Source organism: Notamacropus eugenii, chromosome 3 (genome assembly GCF_028372415.1).
Source record: "Notamacropus eugenii isolate mMacEug1 chromosome 3, mMacEug1.pri_v2, whole genome shotgun sequence".
Taxonomy (NCBI): domain Eukaryota; kingdom Metazoa; phylum Chordata; class Mammalia; order Diprotodontia; family Macropodidae; genus Notamacropus; species Notamacropus eugenii.
Genome location: NC_092874.1, coordinates 147,038,698 through 147,063,096, shown reverse-complemented (window position 1 = coordinate 147,063,096; position 24,399 = coordinate 147,038,698). Strand labels below are relative to the sequence as shown.

General features: G+C 36.4%; 1 protein-coding gene across 12 annotated transcripts in view; it reads right to left on the bottom strand.

Moving 5' to 3' along the window:
- NRCAM (neuronal cell adhesion molecule) overlaps nucleotides 1-24,399 on the bottom strand; it is a 322,289-nt gene that overhangs the window by 109,166 nt on the left and 188,724 nt on the right. The window contains exon 1 of one of the 12 annotated variants that reach the window (XM_072653038.1): nucleotides 15,119-15,140. The exons of the other annotated variants lie outside the window; for them this stretch is intronic. The gene's annotated coding sequence lies outside the window, so the exon portion shown is untranslated. Of the gene's footprint in view, nucleotides 1-15,118; nucleotides 15,141-24,399 lie in introns of those variants that run through there. 12 annotated transcript variants of the gene reach the window in all.

Here is a 24,399-nt window from a genome sequence, read left to right as displayed (position 1 = left end):
TTATAGAGTTCAGGGGCACATGTGAAATACGTATATAAAGTGCTGGGAATAATTCTGCATATCCCATAGTTCCCTAAGGTACATATGGAAACTGGAGTCTAACAGAGATGCTTAGTTACACTTATATATAAATAGAATTCTTCTCCTCCCTCCCTTTCTTTTCTCTTCTTGCCTTCTTCTTTCTTTCTTTCCTATAATTACATGTTTCCCTGTGAATTTTAAGTTTGGTGGCACTTTGCAAAGTTTAACCAAAAATTTAAGCTTATAAAGAGAGATCTTTCTCTTTCCCTGACAATAGTTTCATAATTAAAATATTACCCTCCAAAATCTGTTAGTTTGCTTAGTTTTTAAAACAGGTTATTTGTGAATTTATTATATGCATATAACATACATATAGTCTAAGGCATATTGTAACAAGGCAAGGAAAATACCAATAACCAAGTGATAACCATTTTATAAGTTACTAATACAAAGCTTGAGGGTAAAAAAAAAAAAAAAGGATTCATTTATTCCAGTTCCTTCCCTAACATAACAATATTTTCACTGGAGCAGTTATTGCATTAGAAAACAATATATTTCAGTAAAAAACCCCATTTACCCAGAATTCTATATATAATTCAATTTTACCCTACAAATACCCTATTCTCCTTATTGATTGAGAAGAAACACAGAGCAAACTATTTTAATGAAACATATTTATTCCTTTTCAGAAGGAGTAGGTAAAGGAGGGAGGGTGGGATAAAGACTGAACTTGTGCTTTCATTGGTACAGGGATTCTTGGGTAAGGAAGCTCCTACCATGCATGTCAGGACCATGTAACTTACTATCAAAGAGAGTTTTTTAGAGAGCTGAGACTTTCTCAGGTTCACACAGCCAGGATATCTTGTTTAGAGGCAGTATTAGAATACAGGTCTTCTTGGTTCTGAGACCAGCTCTCTATCTACTACACTATGTACCCTCTCTTTACATTAGGAATGTATTTCAAGTTTGGTTTTACATCTTAAAGAGTAAGGTTTCACACTTTCCTCCAAAAGATGTGACCTCTTTTGAGGACAGAGATTATTTCATTTTTGTATTTGTATTCTAGGTGCTAGGTGGTTCAGTAGAATGCTGGGGCTGCAATCAGGAAGACTTATCTTCCTAAGTTCAAATCTTGCCTCAGACACTTACTAGCTGTGTGACCCTGAGCAAGTCAATTAACCCTCTTTGCCTCAGTTTCCTCATCTGTAAAATGAACTGGAGAAGAAAATGGCAAGAAAATCCCAAAAGGAGCCTTAAAGAGTTGGATACAACCGAAAAATGGCTGAACAATAACAGGCATTTTAAAAAATGCTTGTTGAATGATTACTTGATATGGCTAGCTGTGAAATATAATGGAAGAATGATCTTTTATGAAAAAAATCACTTCATCATTTACACTAAAACTTATACTAGAGAACTTATATTAGAGTAAATAAATCATGAGGCAAAATAGAAATTTTATAAGCATTTTTTACAATGGCATAAGAAAAGCTCATCAAACTTCATTGCCAAAGTGCAAGACAGTGAAACTGACGATGTAACTGAATATTCAGAATGTACACAATTCTACTTTATCCTCTGCAATTCATGTAGCAACACCAGGTGATCAAAGTACTCCCATTATTTCCAACCCTTCTTTCAGATATTGTGGAGTGAAAATATGAGTGACAAAGAAGGAAGACATTATATCATTCATTAACTGTAGGAATGAACTGAAACAAAAATATACATATCAACTTAATTTTTAAAAGACATTCTGATAGTGGGATGAATCAGCACAAAATAGTCAAAGGCAGATGAATATGAATGGAATCCTAATGATTCTCAGGTCACTGTTGCCCCCACAGAACAAAATGTTTTTATGACACCTGGGAAACCCACTAAAACTAGATTAATAAATTTTGTTGTTTGCATTAAAGAACTGTAGTGCTGGGGGGAGGAGAGAGAGAATGGGGCTCAAGTAGGAATAAGAAAGATTTGATAGGGAGGGATATGGGGAGGAGGGAGAGAATTTCTCACTGGGAGTGAGGGAGTTAATAAGAATCCTGTTGACTCATCAGAATTAGGAGGTGTGCTATCTTAGACATCAACATTATGTACATATACCTTGGTTCCATACTCAAATATAAGATGCTTGTGATTTCTGACAATAGAATATGGGAGCAACACAATGAAAAAAGTAATAATTCTGTTCATAGGTGGAATGGCTGCTACCCTACTCAAATTGAAGCTGAAGGTTTAAAGTGTCCCACTTGCTCACACTGAAGAATTAATTGCTATGACTAGGTATGAATAGCAGTAAAAATGAAAACTGAAGAATTGTTAATGAATTATGTTATGAGCAATGTATTATCCAGCCTGATAAATGAGAAACACTCAGATAAATGAGTCCCAAGCATAATATAAATTGGTCTAAGACTAAAAAGAATTAGGCTGAATTTTAATAAAAAACTGAAAATATGTCCCATAGGTATAATAGAATTTCAGAATTCCCTCTGCAACAAATGTACTGAATAAGTGTCATATGGTATTTGCTTGAAGACCTTCTAATGGGAGAATCTCTTACTTCTCTAGGCATCTTATTCCACTTTGGATAACCCTACTTGTCAGGGAGTCACCCATTGCTTCTAAAATTGTTTTTCTTTAGAATCCTTGTACTCTATCCCCACAGAATCACAATCACTTAGACCTTAGAATTCATTCATTCATTCATCCATCCTTCAAACCTGTAAGAGTTATTTTGTGGTCACAGACTATGGTAGTCAATGTAAGAAAGTACAAAGTTTAGATAAGACACAATCCTATACCAAGGCGCTCACAGAGATTTTCATGATAGATAACTATATTGATATCAACCATATGTTGATAATATAAGTATTACATATAACTATATTTCACAATGTATAGCTATATTGTGGTTCTTAGGTTAAAGGATTCAGAATTCTGGGGCAGCTAGTTGGCACAATGGATAGAGCACAGGCTCTGGAGTCAGGAGAACCAGAGTTCAAATCCAGCCTCAGACACCTGCTAGCTGTGTGACCTGGGTAAGTCACTTCATCTCAACTACCTCAAAAAACAAAAAACAAAAAACAACACACACACAAAGAATTCAGTGTTTCCCAGATATTAACACTCATTTGCTTATACCACTGAGATTAGAAGATAACAGAGAAGCAAATAAAAAAGGTCAGATGACTTCTTCAAGGTCACATAGAAAGCAATAGGTGTTTGGAAAAGAGTCCTCACAGGAAAGTTAGCAAATAGTACCTTTTGTCCTTTTTTTGGTTATTCTATACTGTAGAAATGGAAAGAGGTCTCATTTTGTCTTTTTATTTGTTTCACGTGTCACTGTGGCCAAAAAAAAAACCCCTAAGGGCCAATTATCTAATGATGAGCCTTCAAAAACCTAGGGTCAGCTCCATATCATGGTGAGACACAGAAGTAGGACTTTTGCAGAAGGTGGTAAACTATATCCTTCTAAATTCTTTAGAATCTATAAATATGGGTTTTGCCAAATAGCAAATAATTTATTGCTATTCAATCTTCTAACAATAAATTTGGCAATTACTACAGGGGCAAATTAGATTATTTTAAATGATCTTTTCTTTAAAAAAAAAAGTTTTCATTGATATTCTCTGTTCCTTACATAATCATTGCTATCCCAAGTATCTTCCTTCTTTCAGAGAACCATCTCATCTAACAAACAGTATTTTTCAGAGAGGAAAAAAATCAGAACAAATTATCGATATTGAATAAAGTCTAAAAACATGTACAATGTATAATACCTATTGATCTCCCATTCCCATGAAGGGCTGGTTTGGGAGCATCTTCTCATATCTTTTCATTTGAGCCCTGCTCGATCTTTATAATTTAGTTGCATTTTCTTTTGATTTTTTTTGATGTGTACTTTTTTTTCATTCAAATGCTGTATTTACTGTGTACATTATTTTCTTGGTTCCGCTTACTTCGTTTTCCAACAGTTTGTATGGATCTTTTCATGCTCCTCTGTATTTATCACACACATAATTTCTTAAAGCATAGTAATGTTCTGTCACATTCATGTGCCACAATTTGTTTAACCATTCTCCAATTGATGAATATCTCCTTCATTTCCAATTCTCACAAAAAAGTGCTACCATAAATTATATTTTGGAATTTATGAATAATTTTTTTAGAGACTATCTTCTTATTGATGGCTTCTTTGGAGTACAGCCCAGCAATGAAGCCTCTGGTTGAAAAGGTAAGGACATATCAGTCACTTTATTCATTTTTGTTTTGTCAGCATGATAGCAACTCCAGCTTTTTTAGCTTTTTGATACATAGTCATCTTTTTTCTCTTCTCTCAGTTTTATTTTGTGCATATCTTTGTTTTTTACATGTGTTTCTTTGTAGCAACGGATTATAGGATTTTGTTTTCTTGTCTAATCTGTCACTTTTTTGTTTTATTGGATTATTTAATCCATTCACATTTAAAGTTATGAGAGTTAGGTTTATATTTTCTTCCATTTGTCTTTAATTTTGGGTTTTTTCAGTTTATGATTTTCCCCTTCTCTTTTGCTGCAAACACAATACTATATACTCTTAGTTACTTTGTCTTAATCCTTTTTAAGGTGATCCAGTTCCGACTGGTTTTCTTCCTCTCACCTCTGATCCCCTTTTCTCATTTATGATCCCTTTCCCTTTGGTGTTTTGCTTATTAGTTCCTTTTTCTCTCTTGTTTTTAAGTGGTCATATATTTCCTTCCCCTTCATTCCTATTAGTTAGTTAAACAGATTCCTCCTTCCTCTCCCTTTTAATTTTGTTGTTGTTCGGTCATTTCAGTTGTGTCCAAGTCTTTGTGACCCCATTTGGGGTTTTCTTGGCAAAGATACCGTAGTGGTTCACCATTTCCTTTTCTGGCTCATTTTAGAAACTGAGGTAAATAGGGTTAAGTGACTTGCCCAGGTCACACATCTGGTAAGTGTCTGAGGCCAGGTTTGAATTCAGGCCTTCCTGACTCTTTTGCAAATGCTTTTTCATCTTTAATGTAAAATTAAAAGTAAAAGAACAGTAATTACAGCTTACTTCTAGGATCCGTGATTTTGTCAGTGTGAGTACTCACTTCATTAAAATATGCCATAGCCTTTCCATAATTTAGCAGATTATCATCAAGAATTACTGAGGCAAAAAAAAACCCCTATGGCGAACCTGGCTGCAGACTTCTCTGAAGTTAGTTTTGCTGGTTCTTGGGTGATGGGCACAATGTTTCTAAGCCCATGCTGGTAGCCTTAGTTACAGCTCAAGTTGCACTGGCACAGTCCTTGAAAATCCAAACCATCACTCCTGTCACTGTTACCATAGTCATTATCATCAAACAAGCTTTGTCAAGCATTTATGAAGTACTTCCTGTATGCCAAGCACTTTGCTAAGCTAAGACTACAAAGACAGGCAAAAACAGGTCCCTGTCCTCAAGAAACTCACATCTTGATAAGGGAATCTACACTCAAATCAGTAAATACCTACAAGATATATACAGTGTAAAGGGGAAGTGATCTCAGAAGGAAGGGACTGGTGAGGGTCTGGGAGGAGAACTGGGAAAGGCTTCCTGCAGAAGGTAAGATTGTCCTCTTGCAGGAAGCCAAAGTCATTTACCTACCATGATGAGGCACTGAAGGACTTCATTGGAAGTAGAAGAATAGTATGTCAGCTTCTTTCTCTTTCAACCCGCTTTTTCTTTCATTTGGCAATTCAGTTCAATAAACATTTATTCAGCACTTATGGACAAAATATTCTGCTAAGACTGATACAACGATAAATAAGACATAATTTTTACCCTCCAGGAATTTATAATGTATCAAGATGAGAGGTGAGAAATAAAACATATAGAAGTTCAAGTAAAATGTTAAAAAATGTATAAGATATACCATGTAGCATTTTAAGGGTTGTTTTCCCTTGCATTGTAAACAAACTATAAGTTTCCCATGTAACTACGAAATTTCCTTTTTAATTTTTTTTTTTGGTCAACTACCTACATCTCCATCAAGAATAATCAAACAAATGATTACATCTTACTTAATTTAAAAAATGAAGCCAGTAGGTTTTCTCAGTAACTACCATTCACATTTCATATCCACTGAACTTTTTCATTTGCACTACATTTTTTTTGTTATTTTTCACCTCTAAAATGACAGCCTGTATCTGTAAGAGCTTTTTCACACAGATGGCAATTTGTTAGCTAGACAGTTTGAAGATTAACATTGCTAATATCAGGATAATCTGTCACCTATGCAATACTTCTAAAATTATTGCCATGTAATAATTCCATAAATTATCAATAGGAATAATTTCACACTAATCATATCTGCTGTAAAGAAGTGACATGATGCTTTGTTAGAGAATAAAATATTACGCAACAACAAGAAACACTTCCCAACTACAACATGTCGTCAATTAGTTGAAGGTTTTCAACCTTCCACAAAGCAGTATTTAGATACAGTCACGGCAATACTAAAAATTCTGGAAGGATTCAGACCTTTAATTTCTTCAGTGTAGACCTCCCCAGAAATGGAAATTCCTTCCACCTCTGCTGAGGAGCAACTCAGCTCTACATAGTCTTAGAGAGTGCTTGGGGCACTGAGAAGTTAAGTAACTTGCCTAGGTTCACTACGTATGCATCAGAGGCAGGATCTGAAATAAGGTCTCCCTGACCCCAAAGGTTATAGCCCTCTGTCTACTCTACCTTGCTGCTGTTTAAACAACAACAAATTTATGATTTCTCTTTTTCTAGTAAACCTTTGCTGACCCTTAAAAGGATTAAAACAAAAGAAAAGAGAAATAAAAAATCTAATTAGCATTCATTATTCCTTTTAAGTGTGTAGTACTCTTAGAAATAGTAACTTACATTATTTTACCTATGCAGGAGATGACTTCTTCAGTTTCTATGGAAAGGGCAAATAAATGGACTGTACTACATTCGTTAGTTTCCTTTCTGTTTTCTTCCTTAGGCAAGAAATCTTATCCAAAAAATTCTTTTCTCAGTTGTAGAAGAAACACAGTCTCTAGAAGAAGTGATGATAAAACCATCTGTTTCTGTGATACTTTCCTATTTAGCCTTAGTTTGAAGATGAAGGATGACCTCTGGTGAAAACATAAATTTAACTAATTGCAATAAAGATTTCTCTTAGAATTTCAGTTATAAAACCAAGTGATTTTCCTCCAACCTACATACTAAGCTTTTATATACCCAAGGTTTTGTTGGTTTATTGGCAAGTGGCCAAAGTAGCAAATCCATGAAAGGGGCTGGCATTTCTTTCCTGGCAGTCTGGAATTTGGTAGCTCATCCTTTGAGGATTATTCATTCATTAAGAGTTGGGGGGGAGGGGTTTGTGAATAAGGGGAAAGAAGGTGGAAGAAGGAGGGCTACAATTACAATTAAAAACAAACTTCTATCCACTGCTGTGCCTGTTCATTGCTTTATAACCACACATATTTCAAAAGAGTCACAGTCAATGATTAAAAAATAGATTACTGAAACCTTCAAAATCAATTCAGTGTACAGAAGGTCTAACTGGTCTAAGAGAAAGACATTTCACTCTCCTCCCCCATTTCTACATAGACTGTACCTCTGTTGACGAATATAGAAGTTTTCATGAAAATGAACACTGTAAGAGTTCCCTTTTACTCATTTCTGTATCACAAACTACGCGGATTCAGAAAAGAGCTTGCTTTAAGTTTTTCTTCTTTAAATTTAAGGGATTGTCTAATTTTTTTGACTGCTGCTTTTTCACAGTATTAACCAACAACTCTCCTTTAAATTCAACATTTATTAATCACCTACTATGCACAGAGCAGTGTCCAAAGTGGCCTTGAGGGCTCAGGTTTCTCACTCCTGATTTAGACAAAATATGATACTTGCCCTCTTCATATGTGCAATCCAGTGGGGAAATACAATGTACATAGATACACTATGTAATTCAAAATAATACATTGTAGGCACACAGGAAGAGCAAAGTGCTATATGACATTTGAATGCCCTTGAAGATGGGGAAAATTAAGGAAAGTTTCCTGGGGGAAGCAGCATTTGGGGCAGGTTTTACAGAATGGGTAGAAATGTAAGAGGTGAAAGCCAGAGAAGACAATACCAGAAAGGAGCATAGACACAGGGTAGAGCATAAACACAAGCCTAGAGGAACCAGAATAGAGTGAAGAGAGAACTGAACCAAGAGTCCTGAGTTCAAATCTGACTTTAGACATTAACTTTCTGTGCGACTGTGAGCAAGTCACTGATGCTCTCTTTTCCTCAGTTTCTTCACCTGTAAAATGGGGATAATAATAGCACCTGCCTCCTAGGGTTGTTGTGAGGATCAAATGATATGATATTTATAACGTGACTGGCACACAGTAGATACTTAATAAATAATTTTTTAAAAAACCAATCTTAAAAGATATGGAGAGGATTGGTATAGATAAGGGTGGAAAGACAGGATGTTACGAAATTATTAGAAGGTCTCAAATAACATTGAAAAAATTTAAATTTTATTTGGTAGACAATATGGAGCTATAGAAGGGCTCTGAGTTTTTGAGTGATCTGTCCAAATCTATTGATAAGTCAGTAAGTTAGGCATTGATGTGACTATCAAAAGTTCCACTTTATTAAAAAAAAAAAAGGGGGGAGTTGTACAGCATATTTTTTCAGTGACTTTATCTTATCACTTAAGTGGTAAGAAAAAACACTTGGAATTTTTTTCAACAGCAAAATGTATTGTAGACTAACATTTAAAAATACTTTTATAATACCATATAATCAAAGTTAATTAAAACTCCCATTATTCCCTGCTTGTTATTTAATTCCTAGCTAAATTTACAGCATTGTTTATCATCCTTTCATATATTCTTTCTTTCATAAATAGAGAAAAATATAAGTAGTTCCTAAACAATACTTATCAACATGTGTTGCAATGGCACAGTAATAGGGAACAATGGAAGTTTTAGATAACTTTGGTTGGGTGCTATTATACATCAGTGAAATTTAACAAACTCTTATGAATTACAGGTGGATGGAGCAATTGTGAAAAGTACTAAAAAATAGGTCCTCAGTTCTTCCCTTTCTCTTAACCTCATACACTGCCATGGTTTCTACTACCACTTCTATGGAGCTGACTTCCTAAATATCAAGATATGGAAAAAGCTTTGGATTTGAAGTGAGAGAACATGGGTTCATGTCGTAGGATAGCGAGGTGGCACATTGGATAGAGGGCCAGGTCTGGAGTCAGGAAGATTCATCTTCATGAGTGAAAATCTGACCTCAGACACTTAGGACTAGCTGTGTGACCCTGGGCAAGTGACTTAATCCTGCTTGCCTCAGTTTCCTCATCTGAGTTGGAGAAGGAAATGGCAAACCACTCCAATATCTGCCAAGAAAACCCAAATGGGGTCACAGAGAGTCAGACATGACTGAAACACTGACATAGTTTCAAATTCCAGCTCTTCTACTTGCTATATACCGAATGAGTGACTTTAGGGAAGCCATTTAATCTTTCATGGGCCTCTGCTTCTTCTTCTGTAAACTAGATAATTATTAAAGTCCTTTCCAGCTGTAAATTTTGTAATCTATTTATTCAGTCCTGACCTCTCCCTTGAATTCCAACCCCATATTTCCAACTGCCTGCTTGACACCTCCACTTAGATATTTTCAAACTAAACTTACAATCTTTCTACCCACATCTGCTTTTCCTTCTAAACTGAAAACTTCTCTTGATGGTACCACCATCCTCCTATTCATCTAGACTAAGCAACGGCAATCATAACGTTAAAATAAATGACTAACCTCTCAAAGGGACTAGTATTTTGAAGGACGTTCTTGTTTGGATATATATTCATTGATCTGTGTGTCTTAAAAAGTGAATGACATTATTTTATAGCTATAGCTAACATAATAATATTCTCATGGATTTGGATTTCAAATCTCAAGAAAACATGAGAAGGTTAAAAAAAAATAAAGATTATTTGAAAAATGACTTTTGTACTCATACTTATTAACAAGTACATTTTATTTAAATAAGAATAAAACAATGTGTACTTAATAGCACTTGGGAAATTCAATTGAATTTTTCAACAATATAGAATAGTAGTGTGGTAGCATATTTTGAAATCTAGATAAATTAATATGAAAAATTTAAATGGAAAACTATGAGACTCAGAAGGATAAATTTTTTCAAAATAATTTCATGGGGATTTACTTGGTCATTGTGCACACTCATCTCCTACCTATTAATAATTTGCTTTAAAATGGAAAATGTGAATCTTTTTTTGGTAGTGAGCACTAGTAGTACTGGCCATCTTAATGGCGTGAGCCTAGCTAGAGCCTATAGCTCTTTATTAGTTCTCCTAGACTAGAAGAAGAAAGAAAAGAGCTCATATTCCCCTTTGATCAGAGAGGAATGGTTGGATTTCGATAGGTGCTTGTTACTTAATTCGAAACTTTAGAAAAGAGTGGCTTACTTTTGTGAGGGGGAGATCTCAGTCACTTCTAGCTCTAATTGTTTCATAGGCTTCAAAGGTCATAACTTAGGCTATAAGGATATATCATTCACTAATAGAGAGTGTTTCTTTTTCCTCTTCTCAATCTCAGCAGCAAGGATGTAAGACTGCCATTTTCAAGGAAAACAAGGACCCTATTTGTAGTAATATCCACAATGTAATAGAATTCAGAAATAATTCTAGTAGAGACTCTGAAAGTCAGGCAATGTATTCTGTTTATTTCAATCAAGGCAGCAGCTAGATCTTTGGGATTTCGAGTGCAAGGAAGTTTGAGTTTCCATTAAAAAATTATTTCTAGACAAACATAACTGAACTTAAAAGACTTTGCACTTAACTACAGATTTGAACCAGAAACTTTGTGATTAAAAATTCAATCTGCTTTCTGAGTCCCAGTAGGGCTTCTAGGCCCTGCCAAGATATTATTCACCAACAGGAGTATATACTTTACAATATTACAATACAAGTTGTAGCAAGAAAATGGTGGTTTTGAGGATCCCAGTGCCTGGGAAAGACATGAAGCAATTTCCTCACTGATGATATAAACAAGAACCTCTGCTTCAATATAGAAGCAGGAAAACGTCATACTTCTGTTAAAGAATACGGATTTAGTAAATTAGAAGATAGAAGGATTTATACATTACTCTCCTCAAAAAGTGAATATGACATAATAATCGCTGACATTTATATTGGGTGCCCCAAAAGTCTCAATGCAGTTTTAAGTGATTAAGGCTTTAATGAAATCATGGAGACTTTTGGGATACCCTGTCTAGTGCTTCACATCTGTCTTCTCATTTGATGCATAACTACCCTATCAGTTAGGTACTACAAATTTGATTACTTCCATTTTTACAGATGAGGAAAATGAGGCTCACAGCAGTTACATATAACTCACCTTGCCATACAGCTGCCAAGTTTTAAAGGTGGATCTGAACATAGGTCATGCTGATTCAGGTTAGCTATCTGGAACATACTACTGCTTTTGACATCTTACATGACAATATTAATCATTAATGCACTTAAGATGAGGAAAATAATACTGTTTTTTCTTGACATCAATAGTAACAACAAAATGGTTACTTTAAGTGGTAAATAAAGCAGCAAAACTTTTCAGATTAAGTTTTTCGAGTGTGACATGGATTGTATAATTAAACATATAAAAATAGTTTATTTGATATATTTGTGTTTTGCTTGTTCATGTCATAGTTTTCTCTGGTATCCTCTACTGTAGTGATGTCAAACTCAAATATAAATCAGGGCCACTGAACTGTACCTAAGGATCCCTGAGGGCTACACATTGCTGTAGAAAATCACATATTCACAATAGCTATGTCCTATTGCATTTTTATTTATTTCGTTCAATATTTGCCAATTACATTTTAATCTGACTACAATGGTATTTGAGACTGTTGTAAAATGTATGCTTTACCTTTCTCCTCAATAGTATCTAGCATTTGGCAGGAATGTGCCATTCTAAGATATGGTCTCTTTCTGGAAACCAGTTTCCTCAAGGTTCATATACTTAAACAGTTGGGTGAGGAAGTATTGATGCAGGACAGATAAATGGACACTCATGTTCACAGAAGTATAAGTTTCTCCTGTTTGTAGTTTCATCTCTCTAAATATTTCTGATGGATTTCGTGCCGACAAGTGTTTCTTGAATGGCATTTAGCAGAAGTTAGACAATAAAGAATGAAAACCCAAGTCTGAAAAAGCCAGTCAAATCAAATGAATTGTAATCATTTGGGGGAACACAATTGCACTAACATTTGAATATCCATTCACTCTTTCTTTTCTCATTCCAGTACTGTGCACTATCATTACCTATTCTTCTAGTGCTTTTGAAAAGGCTTTAGAAACTGCTGATAGTCATCAACTGAAGCAGCAAAGCTCTGCAGCATTACCAGACCATGTCAAATATAAAAAAGACAGCTAACCATTGCAGACGGGGTTGCTGTTGCCAGATAGATGACACTACAAGGCTGGAATTACAGTTCTCACATCTGTGCAGTTTCACAATCTGTAAGTGAGCATGAACAATAGTTCAGGATTAGCCTGATTAAAAATGATCTAATACCTAAACTTTCTAAGCCAGGGTCCAAACCCATTTAGTGCTTAGCAGCTTTAGAAAGTACACCATCTCAAAAATACAACATCAAATGAAAGTCAACATGTTCATTAGGAAGACTCGTCTATTCTCTATTTTTCTTTGGTCATTTTAGTCATGTCCTACTCTTTGTGACCCCATTTGGGATTTTCTTGGTAAAGATACTGGAGTGGTTTGCAATTTCCTTCTCTAGCTTATTTTATAGATGAGGAAACCGAGGCAAACTGGGTTAAGTGACTTGCCCAGGGTCACATAGCTAGTAAGTATCTGGGACCAGAAGGGAACTCAAGTCTTCCTGATGCCAGGCCCAGCACTCTAGCCAAGTATCTTGAATTAAACATGTCATGGAGATGTTTTTTTATACCTTGTATTTGCTTTAGATAAATACTATTTGGTTTAATCTCCCTTCTGAATAATTAAAAATACATCATCACAATGGGTGATGGCATTTTTATTATGCAATTTTTATTGAATAATAATGATCAGATTGATTTCTAAATATGTACAACTCATCTTTTGTGTAAACTGAAAAAAATTAATTATTAATTAAGTTGATTCCTTTCTTATAACTTTTAAAGTCCAGTGAAACATAAAATAAAGGAAAGCATTGTCAAAATTTTGCTGTATTCCTTAATAACTATGTGAAATGAATGGTAAGGATTGGTGAATGACTACATCACCAGTTTGAAATACTGTGTGGCATAAATAAATGATAGATTTAGAGCTGAAAAGAACTGTACGTGTCATTTCATCCGACCCCCTCAATTCGCAGCTGGCAAAAGAGTAAAGACTGAGAAAGATGTTTTAAGCAAAGATGAAAGGTCTAACACAGGTAGGGTCAGAATTTGAACTCAAGGCTTCTGTCTTTAATTGAGAACTCTTTCCATTATCCCACATTGCTATATAAACTTACTGCATTTCATCTAAGGAAAACTGAAAATGAAGAAATTTTTTCTATTGACCACCTTTCAAAACTAAGCTCAAACAAAGTGACTTTCTCCAACAGATAAATTTGGAGTCATAGATGAGGAAGAATTAAAACTTCATCACCCTTAACATAGAAGTTTCAAACTGATAATATTATTAAAGTGAGCAGATTAAACATAGTTTCTTTATGTTCTGACTAGCATTTTCTGCTACAAATATTAAATAGTTCTTCAAAATGTGATACTTTACAGGTGATTCCCCTCTTTGGAGGAGAAGAGGTGAAGTATGTGAGGTATGAGTAATTTTTGGCCTTTGAGTGAGGATGATATTATAGGAGGGGGGCAAAAGCTTCCTTATGCCTTCTCTAACCTGGCAAACTCTCCAAATAGATATATTGATTGCTAGAGTTCAAAGACAAGACTTTCAGCAGTTTTTCTAGTTGTGAGTCTCCCTTATCTCCTGCAGTTAATTACCTTTGTATTCATTTTGTACATCTCCAATTTATTTATCTGCATAAATATTGTATCCCTTAGTACAAATGTGATCTCCCTGAAAGCAAGGACTGACTTGGGTTTTGTCTTTCCTTTAAGCTAGGTTTCCAATTTTGAGTGTTAACTCAATGTTTTGTCCAGAGTACAATCATCAAACCAAAGGCAAAATTTCTGCATATTCCTTCATTTAGTGAGTTCATCTGTTTCAAAAATATTAATGACAAACCCCATAACTTGTTCCCTATCCGTATATTTATCTGCCTGTTAGAAATCTCCACTTGCCTCCAGGATCTCTGAATCAACATGGCCCAAGCTCATTAACTTTCCCTCTAAACCTGACCCTATTCTCAAATTCTCTACTTCTGTTCATGGAATCACCACATTCCCAGGCACTCAGGTTCAAAACCTTGGAATCATTCTTGCCTACTTCCTCTCTTCTCCCTCACATCCAATTAGCATCCATGTACTAGTCAATTCTAGCTCCACAATATCTTTTTAATCTGTTCCACTCTATTCCCACTGCTACCTTTCACTTGGACTACTGTCATAGTTTTCTCACTGGTTTTCTAGCCTCTGGTTCTCACCTGGATTACTTTCAAGGCTTCTAATTGGTTTCTCTGACTCTAGTCTCTCTTTGTTTCTATCCACACTTTATGTAGCTGCCCAAATAATATTCCTAATTTACAAATGTAGTAATGTCATTCTCTTTCTCAAAAGCCTAGGGTGACTCCCTATTACCCAGATAATAAAACAAAAATTCCTTTTCCTGGGAAAGAGCACCATGTTCTAGCTCTAACTTACATCTCCAGTCATATTTCACATGCATCACATCATCCATCCTGCATTTTAGTCAAACTGACATTCTCTGATGTCAATGCATTCATGTGCATCACCTCTCACAATATTAATGTACTTGTTGCTCATCTCTGTCAGAATCTTCTGAAAAGGTCTACCTCAAATGTCATGTCATCCTTAGGCAGTTTAGGTAGCAGAATGGATAGAGCACCGGGCAGGAAGTCACAAAGATTTGAGTTCAAATTCTGCTTCACATACTTACTGGCCATGTGTCATTGTGCATGTCAGGTAATCTCTCTTGGTTTCCTCATCTGTAAAATGAGAAAGTTGGACTCAGCTTCTAAGATCCCTTCCTGCTCTAAATTTAGAATCCTATGATCCTTGATCACCTCACTTGGAAGTTTTCTCTCCCATCTCAAATTTTCTTAGAGCACTCTGTCTGGATCTTTCTTTTACTTCACCAGATTCTACATCATAGGAATGGAGGTACAAGATAGGAACTAGACCTGAGATTTCCCTAGCATGTAGAGCTTCCAGGTGAGGAAACTCCCTGTATTAATCCATGTTAGTAGTTGCTCTGCAATCTAGACTCTTAGTTGCCTAGAATGCCTAGCAGATAACCAGGGTCATAGAGTCAGTAGTTGAAATTTGAATTCAGGTTTTCCTGGCCCAAGACAAATTCTCTTTCCACTATGCCAGGATACTTTTTCATCTCATGTCATACTCATTTATGCACATATTATATGTATCTGTACTATTAAATGATAAATTTCTTAGAGGGAAGAAATGTGCCATTTTTAAATCTTTGCATCCCTAGCACTGTGCACTGCACAGAAAGGATATTTCATATGTATATATTGAAATTCATGAAAAAAGTACCTTTTGTGAAGACACAGCTGTCAAATTTCTTTCCATTAATGACACAGCATTCAATCCTGTTTATCCAAACAAATTTTGTCCTTATTTGAAACAAATATTCCTCCTTAAATAAAGACAGAATCCTAAAAAAAAAGTCAAGAACATATCTGGCCACAGCCTTGGACCTAACTACATCAATCTAGTGTATATCCATTCAGAAGACCAAAGTCAATGTAATGGAACAGGCACCAGGCTGGACCGAAGAAAATAAAAACCCCCTTCCTAGAGTTTCCATTCCCTGTTGGCTAATTAACAGCCTTATTTCTTCAAGCCACCAGCTGTACTTTAGTTCATATGGCTGACCCCAACTGAGGACTACAATGGCAGAGTATAAATGACATTTCTAATTGTCCAGCATGCTACTGAAGACTGAGTAAGAAAGCCTCTTTTCACTCTCCTCCCTTTTGATTAACCAGACTTACTTTGTAAATCTCCTTAATAAGTTCATTTGTGTAACCCAAGGCTAGGTATCCTTCCCTCCTGGACTACTAAGCAGGCCCAGCTGCCTGTCTTTGGACCAGACACATGGAAGAAGAGTTGCTCAAAGCTTTGCTAAATTCTTAGACACCTCTCTGTCCCTTTTTCTTAATTAAATAATGGCTTCGTATACCCTTAGAAGAAGATGAGGCTTCTTCATACATCCTATGCTATGTGGATACTTTAAAAAAAATTTATAAAGGATCTGCAGGGGTCCTTTATAAAATTGTATCACACTGTATTTTCTCTGCATTGATTAGCATCTGGTTAACACTGCAGTGAGGAAGGGGACCCAAAATGTAGCCAAACTGACTGCAAACTTATTTTATCAAAAGCGTATAACATGGATAAATATTCTAATAAGCAGTGAATTCAAATATAGCTGCTAATAAAAAGGATGTCATTAAGTTGCAGCAGCTTTATAACAAATATATGAGATGCCCCAAAAGTCTCAGTGCAGTTCTCAACTTTAATAATATCAGAAGTATGAATGCTACAAAAAGAACATTTGAAATTTCAATTATTTAAATTTTAAAATATTGATTTTTAAAAAATTAAAATCTGACATAACCACCATGTTACATCTCTCTGGTTGATTTTTGAACTTTGTAAAAACTTTCATCAGTTGCTGCTCAGTGACTGAAAGGGTTGCATTTGTCATCCTAGCCTTACCATCACCTAAAGACTGATGTTTTGATGCCTACATGACAATTTTTATGTTATGTCAAAAGAAAAAGTCTAATGGAGACAGATGAGATGACCAAGGTGACCAAGCAGGAAGATTTCATCTACTAATCCACAGGTCTGAGAAAGAGTCATCCAGAAAGAGTTACATACACACTGAAGAAAGACATTATGTTAAGATTTAAAATATATTGTCAAAAATTCACAAAATTAATGAATATGAAAGAAATAGAAATAATTAACCATTCTAAGGATTATTTTTGTAAGTTTGTAGCATTTCTACTTTGAAGAAATTATGAAAGCTTCTGACTGCACTAAGATTTCCGAAATATTCTAAGAAAAATTATTCTTGGTCCTCCCTGCCCCTGAAGGCTTACAGTCTAAGACATAACTGCTCAAAAATGAAATTATATCGGCAGAGCCAAGATGGTGAAGTAGAAGGATGGACCTGTAGAAGCTCTCCCCCCATAGCCCATAAAATACCTGTAAAAAATGACTCTAAACAAATTCTAGAGCAGCAGAAGCCACAAAATGAGAAGTGAAACAGATTTCTAGCCCAAGACAGCCTAGAAGGCCAACAGGAAAAGTCTATCACACTAGGAGCAGAGCACAGCCCAGCATGGGCCACCCAGCAACAGATAGGACTAGAGCAGGCTTCAGGGTGTGGAAGAGTTGCAGCTGCAGTTCCCAGATTTCCCAACCCACAAATGCCAGACAGTTTCAGAGGTCAGTAAGAAAGCTCTTTCACTTGGGTGGCAGGGGAACGTGGTCTGACCTCAGCCCTGGCCCAGGGTAGCAGCAGCCACTGTGGCAGCTGTGTTCACTTTTGGAGCCCTTGGCCTAAAGACCTTGGGGGAATTGAACAGTTGATTTGGATCTCAGTCCTGAGTGGCAGTCCTGGGGTGAGGAGGAGTGTTGCAGGGGTGGTGGAGCTGGTGGTGACTGTGGAGAGGGAATCCTACTGATAGATACTTGGCAGAAAAGAGTGCTTGTGGTTGCTCACAGATCAGCAAGCAGGCCAGGAGAGGAGTAAACTCCTCTCCCTTGATTGTGTGACCTTGGAGGAACTGATAACTTACAGGTCTCTAGAGATATCTCAAAAAACAGTTGCACAAAACCTCTGAAGCCTAGGGTAGTATACCCTTCAGTTTTTGACAAAGGACTCAAAAGTCAAGTAAGGGAAGGGAAGGGAAAATGACCAAAAAAGGGGACAAAATAAGACTGTAAAAGGTTACTTTCTTGGTGAAAAGGTATTTTATTCCAACCTTTCAGATAAAGAAGAACAAAGCAGACCATAAGAGGAAGACATCAAAGTCAAAGCTTCTACATTGAAAACCTCCAAAAAAATAAGCAATGGTCTCAGGCCATGGAAGAGCTCAGAAAGGATTTTGAAAATCAAGTTAGAGAGGTGGAGGAAAAACTGGGAAGAGAAATGAGAGAGATGCAAGAAAAGCATGAAAAGCAGGTCAACACCTTGTTAAAGGAGACCCCAAAAAATGCTGAAGAAAATAGCACCTTGAAAAATAGGCTAACTCAATTGGCAAAAGAGGTTCAAAAAGCCAATGAGGAGAAGAATGCTTTAAAAAGCAGAATTAGCCAAATGGAAAAAGAGGTCCAAAAGCTCACTGAAGAAAATAGTTTTTTAAAAATTAGGATGGAACAGAGGGAGGCTAATGACTTTATGAAAAACCAAGAAATAACAAAACAAAACCAAAAGAATGAAAAAATGGAAGATAATGTGAAATAGCTCATTGGAAAAACAACTGACCTGGAAAATAGATCCAGGAGAGACAATTTAAAAATTATGGGACTGCCTGAAAGCTATGATCAAAAAAAGAGCCTAGACATCATCTTTCATGAAAATTATCAAGAAAAACTGCCCTGAGATTCTAGAACCAGAGGGCAAAATAAGTATTCAATGAATCCACCAATCACCACCTGAAAGAGATCTAAAAAGTGAAACTCCTAGGAACATTGTGGCCAAATTCCAGAGTTCCCTGGTCAAGGAGAAAATATTGCAAGCAGCTAGAAAGAAACAATTCAAGTATTGTGGAAATATAACCAGGATAACACAAGATCTAGCAGCTTCTACATTAAGGGATTGAAGTGCTTGGAATATGATATTCCAGAAGTCAAAGGAACTAGGACTAAAACCAAGAATCACCTACCCAGCAAAACTGACTATAATACTTCAGGGGAAAAAATTGTCTTTCAATGACATCAAGGACTTTCAAGCATTCTTGATGAAAAGACCAGAGCTGAAAAGAAAATTTGACTCTCAAACGCAAGAATGAAGAGAAGCATGAAAAGGTAAACAGCAAAGAGAAATCATAAGGGACTATGATCCAAAAAATTCCTAGACATCATCTTTCAAGGGAAACTGCCCTGATTTTCTAGAACAGAGGGTAAAATAGAAATTGAAAGAATCCACTGAGCTCTTCTGTAAAGAGATTCTAAGAGGAAAACTCCTAGGAATATTGTAGCCAAATTCCAAAGTTCCCAGGTCAAGGAGAAAGTATTACAAGCAATCAGAAAGAAACAATTCAAGTATTGTGAAAATACAATCAGGATAACACAAGATTTAGCAGCTTCTACACAAAGGGATCAAAGGGCTTAGAATATGATATTCCAGAGGTCAAAGGAGATAGGATTAAAAACAAGAATCACCTACTCAGGAAAACTGAGTATAATATTTCAGGGGACAAAATGGTCATTCAATGAAATAGACCAGAGCTGAATAGAAAATTTGACTTTCAAATACAAGAATCAAGAGAAACATGAAAAGGTAATCAGGAAAGAGAAACCTTAAGGAACTCATTGAAGTTGAAGTGTCTATACTGCTACATGAAAAGATGTTATTTTAGGATTGTTAGAGGAAATACATACATATATATGTGGGGGGGGAGTGTCTGGGTATGTGTGAGTGTATAGGTATGTATGTATATGTACATTATGTGTAGGTATGTATACATACATGGGTGTATATGTGTATGTATATGTATATATGTATACATATGTATATGTGTATATATGTATATTTATACATATATACATACATACATAGACAGAGGGCATAGGCTGAGCTGAATATGAAGGGAGAATACCTAAAAAAAATAAAATTTACTCTTGCGTGGAATGTACTAGGAGTAAGAGAAAGGGAGAGATCTAATGTGGCAAATCATCTCACATAAAAGAGGCAAGAGAGAGCTTTTACAATGGAGAGGAAGAGGGGGAAGATGAAAGGAAATAAGTGAGCCTTACTCTCATGGGATTTGGTTTAAGGAGGGAATAAAACACACTCATTTGGATATGGAAATCTATTTTACCCTGCAGTAAGGCAAGGGAGAAGGGTTATAGGAAAGGGAAGATAATAGAAGGGACAAAAAATTGGGGAAAGGGATAATCAGAAGCAAACATTATTGTGGAAAGACAAATCAAGGGAGACAATGGAATAAATCTAGGGCAGGATAAGACAGAGGAAAATATACAATACAATATAACTATTATGGAAGTGCTTTGCATTGTTACACATGTATGACCTATATTGAATTGCTTGTTTTCTCAGTGAGGGTGGGTGGGGAAGAAGGAAGGGAGAGAATATAGAACTCAAAGCTTTAATAATGAATGTTAAAAATTGTTTTAGCATGTGAAAGGAAATTAAGGTATACAGGCAATAGAGTATAGAAATCTATTTTGCCCTATAGGAAAATAGAGGGGAAGGAGGAAGAAAGAAAGATGGATAATAGAAGGGAGGACAGACTGGAGGAAGGGGTGGATGGGGTCCATGCTGCCCTGGGGTGGGGGTTGGGGAGAAATGGGGAGAAAATTTTGAATTCAAATTCTAGTGGAAGTGAATGTTGAGAATTGAAAATAAACAAATTTTATAAAAAATTTTTAAAAAGATGAAATTATATGGTATACTCCACAAGTGCTATGGGAAAGTGCCTCCCCTTCCAGTTATGAGCACACTTCTTCTGGTCTGGCAATGCTAGATTTGCAGTATATTTGACGCCTCCTGGGAAAGCTGATCCCACTGCTGTGTTTTCTGGAATCTAACTAGACCAGAGGAAATAATATGCAGAAACTGGAGCTGAAAGTTCTCTATGAGGTCAGGAGTTTCACATAATCATAACAACAACAACAATAATGATGATGATGATAAAGAAAATGGTAATTTCTGGCGTTCACATAATAGTTTAAGATTTGCAAACTGCTTTGTTCTTTACCTGTTGCCTTGTTTCTTATTAGGTGGAGATTACAGATCTCATTATCCCCATTTTGCAGATAGGGGAGCTGAGATGGGGAGAGGTTAAACAATTTGCCCCTGCTCACATAACTCATGTGTCAGAGATAGGAGTGACACTCTGATTTCAAGCCATTATAATCTCTGAAGCATTTGATGTCGTTCCTCATCCCCTTTGTTCCTGAAACCCTCTTCATGCTTGCCTTTCAGGTTCTATAATATACTTGCCTTGACGCTTCTTAGTCTACCTTGTAGGGTCTGTTTCTTCTGCCCTTAAATGTAGGTAAACAAATGCCTTTCTTGAATTCTGTCTAGTTTTTTTTTGGTGACCTTATCTACTTTCATAGTTTCCGCTACCAATTCTATGCAAATGATTCCCAAATATATATTTCTATTTCTGATTTCTTTTTTGAGTTTCCAATCCTCATAAGCTACTGTCTCCTAGATAAATCTACCTATTGGTGCTTCAAAACCAACATCTCTGAAGTAAAATTCACCATTCTTTCCTATTAAACTTATGGACTCTTCCACTCCTTTAATAAACCTGCTCATAAGGAAGAAGTGAAATAGGCATTTATTAAGCTCCTACCATGTGCTAAACACTTTACAAATATCTTACCTGATCTTCACAACAACCCTGGGAGGTAGGTACTATTCTTCTTTTTCAGTTAAGGAAACTGAGGCAAACCAAGATTAAGTGACTTGCTTGGGGTTACAGAGCTAGTCAAGTATTTGAGGCTGGATTTAAACTTATGTCTTGGAGACAGAGCCAAGATGGCAGAGTAGAAGGATGGACCTGCTCTAGCTCTACCCCTCATAGCCTATAAAATAACTGCAAAAAATGACTCTAAACAAATTCTAGAGCAGCAGAAGCCACAAAATTACAGAGTGAAAGAGATTTCCAGGCCAAGAGAGCCTGGAAGACCTACAGGAAAGGTCTATTGCAGCCAGCTTGGAGTGGAGCACAGCCCAGTCTTGGTCACACAGCATGACTAGGCCAGGACTGGAGCAGGCTTCAGGGCACAGAATCATGGGTAGCCGCTGTGGTTCCCAGATTTTTCAACCCACAAACAGCAAAGAGAGCTTCAAAGGTCAATGAGAAAGCTCTTTCACCTGAGCGAGAAGGGAACAGAGTACAACCCTTGCCCTGGCCCCAGGATGGCCACAGCAGCATCCATTTTTGGAGCCCTCCACCTAAGACCCTGAGAGGAACTGAGTGGTTGATCTGGGTCTCAGTTCTGAGTGACAGTCCTGGGGTGAGAAAGAGTGCTGGCTTGGTGGAGTTGGTGGTGAAGAGGGAATCCTACTCGCAGATCGTGGGCAGAAAAAGCTTATGGTTGCTCCCAGACTAGAGCACAGGCCAAGAGAAGAGTAAACTCCTCACCCTTGATTGTGCTACCTTGGAGGAACTGAGTACTCAGATCCCTAGAGTATACTCTCCACTATGCCCTACAGTATGCCCTCCACAAAAGACTCAAAAGTAACTGTTTAGGAAAATGCCAAAAAAAGGGGGGGAAATAAGACTATAGAAGGTTACTTTCTTGCAAAAAGTTATTTTCTTCCATCTTTTTGGATGAGGAAGAACAAAGCAAACCATTAGAGGAAGACATTAGAGTCAAGGCTTCTATACTGAAAACCTCCAAAAAAACCATGCAGTGGTCTCAGACCATGGAAGAGCTCAAAAAAAGATTTTGAAAATCAAGTAAGAAAGGATGAGGAAAAATTGGGAAGAGAAATGAGAGAGATGCAAGAAAATCTTGAAAAGCTTGCTAAAGAAGACCCCCCCCCAAATGCTGAAGAAAATAACACCTCTAAGAATAGATTAACCCAAAAGGCAAAATAGATCCAAAAAGCCAATGAGGAGAGGAATGCTTTTAAAAGCAAAATTAGCCAAATGGAAAAAGAGGTTCAAAAGCTCACTGAAGAAAATAGCTCTTTAAAAATTAGAATGGAGCAGATGGAAGTTAATGACTTTATGAGAAACCAGGAAATTACAAAACAAAACCAAAAGAAAGAAAAAATTGAAGACAACGTGAAATATCTCATCAGAAAAACAACTGGCCTGGAAAATAGATCCAGGAGAGATAATTTAAAAATTATGGGACTACCTGAAAACCATGATCAAAAAAAGCCTAGACATCATCTTTCATGAAATTATTAAGGAAAACTGCCCTGATATTTTAGAACCAGAGACTAAAATAAATATTGAAAGAATTCACCGATCACCTGCTGAAAGAAATCACCAAAGAAAAACTCCTTGTAATATTGTAGCCAAATTCCAGAGTTCCCAGGTCAAGGAGAAAATACTGCAAGCAGCCAAAAAGAAACAATTCAAGTATCATGGAAATACAATCAGGATAACACAAGATCTAGCAGCTTCTACATTAAGGGCTTGAAGTGCTTGGAATATGATATTCCAGAAGCAAAGCAACTAGGATTAAAACCAAGAATCACCTACCCAGCAAAACTGACTATAATACTTCAGGGGAAAAATTGTCATTCAATGAAATAGAGGACGTTCAAGCATTCTGGATGAAAAGACAGAACTGAATAGAAAATTTGACTTTCAAACACAAGAATCAAGAGAAGCAAGAAAAGGTAAACAGAAAAGAGAAATCATAAGGGACTTACTAAAGTTGAACTGTTTACATTCCTACATGGAAAGATAATTTTTGTAACTCTTGAGACTTTTCTCAGTACTTGGGTAGTTAGAGGGATTATATACATATAGATAGAGGGCACAGGATGAGTTGAATAGGAAGGGATATCTAAAAAAATAAAGGGGTGAGAGCAGAATATATTTGGAGGAGAAAGGAAGAAATGGAATGGGTTATATTATCTCTCATAAAAGAAGCAAGAAAAAGCTTTTTTAATGGATGGGGAAAAGGCAGGAGGTGAGAGGAAAAAAAAGTGAAGCTTATTCTCATCACATTTGTCTTAAGGAAGGAATGACATGCACACTTACTTTGGTATGAAAATCTATCTTACACTACAGGACAGTAGGGGAAAATGGGATAAGAGAGGTGTGAGGGATAATAGAAGGGAGGGCAAATGGGAGGAGAGAGTAATTAGAAGTAAACATTTTTGGGGAGGGACAAGGTCAAAAGAGAAAACAGAATAAATGGGGGGCAGGATAGAGGGAAATATAGTTAGTCTTTCACAACATGACTATTATGGAAGTCTTTTGCATAACTCTCATGTGCAGCCTACACTGAATTGCT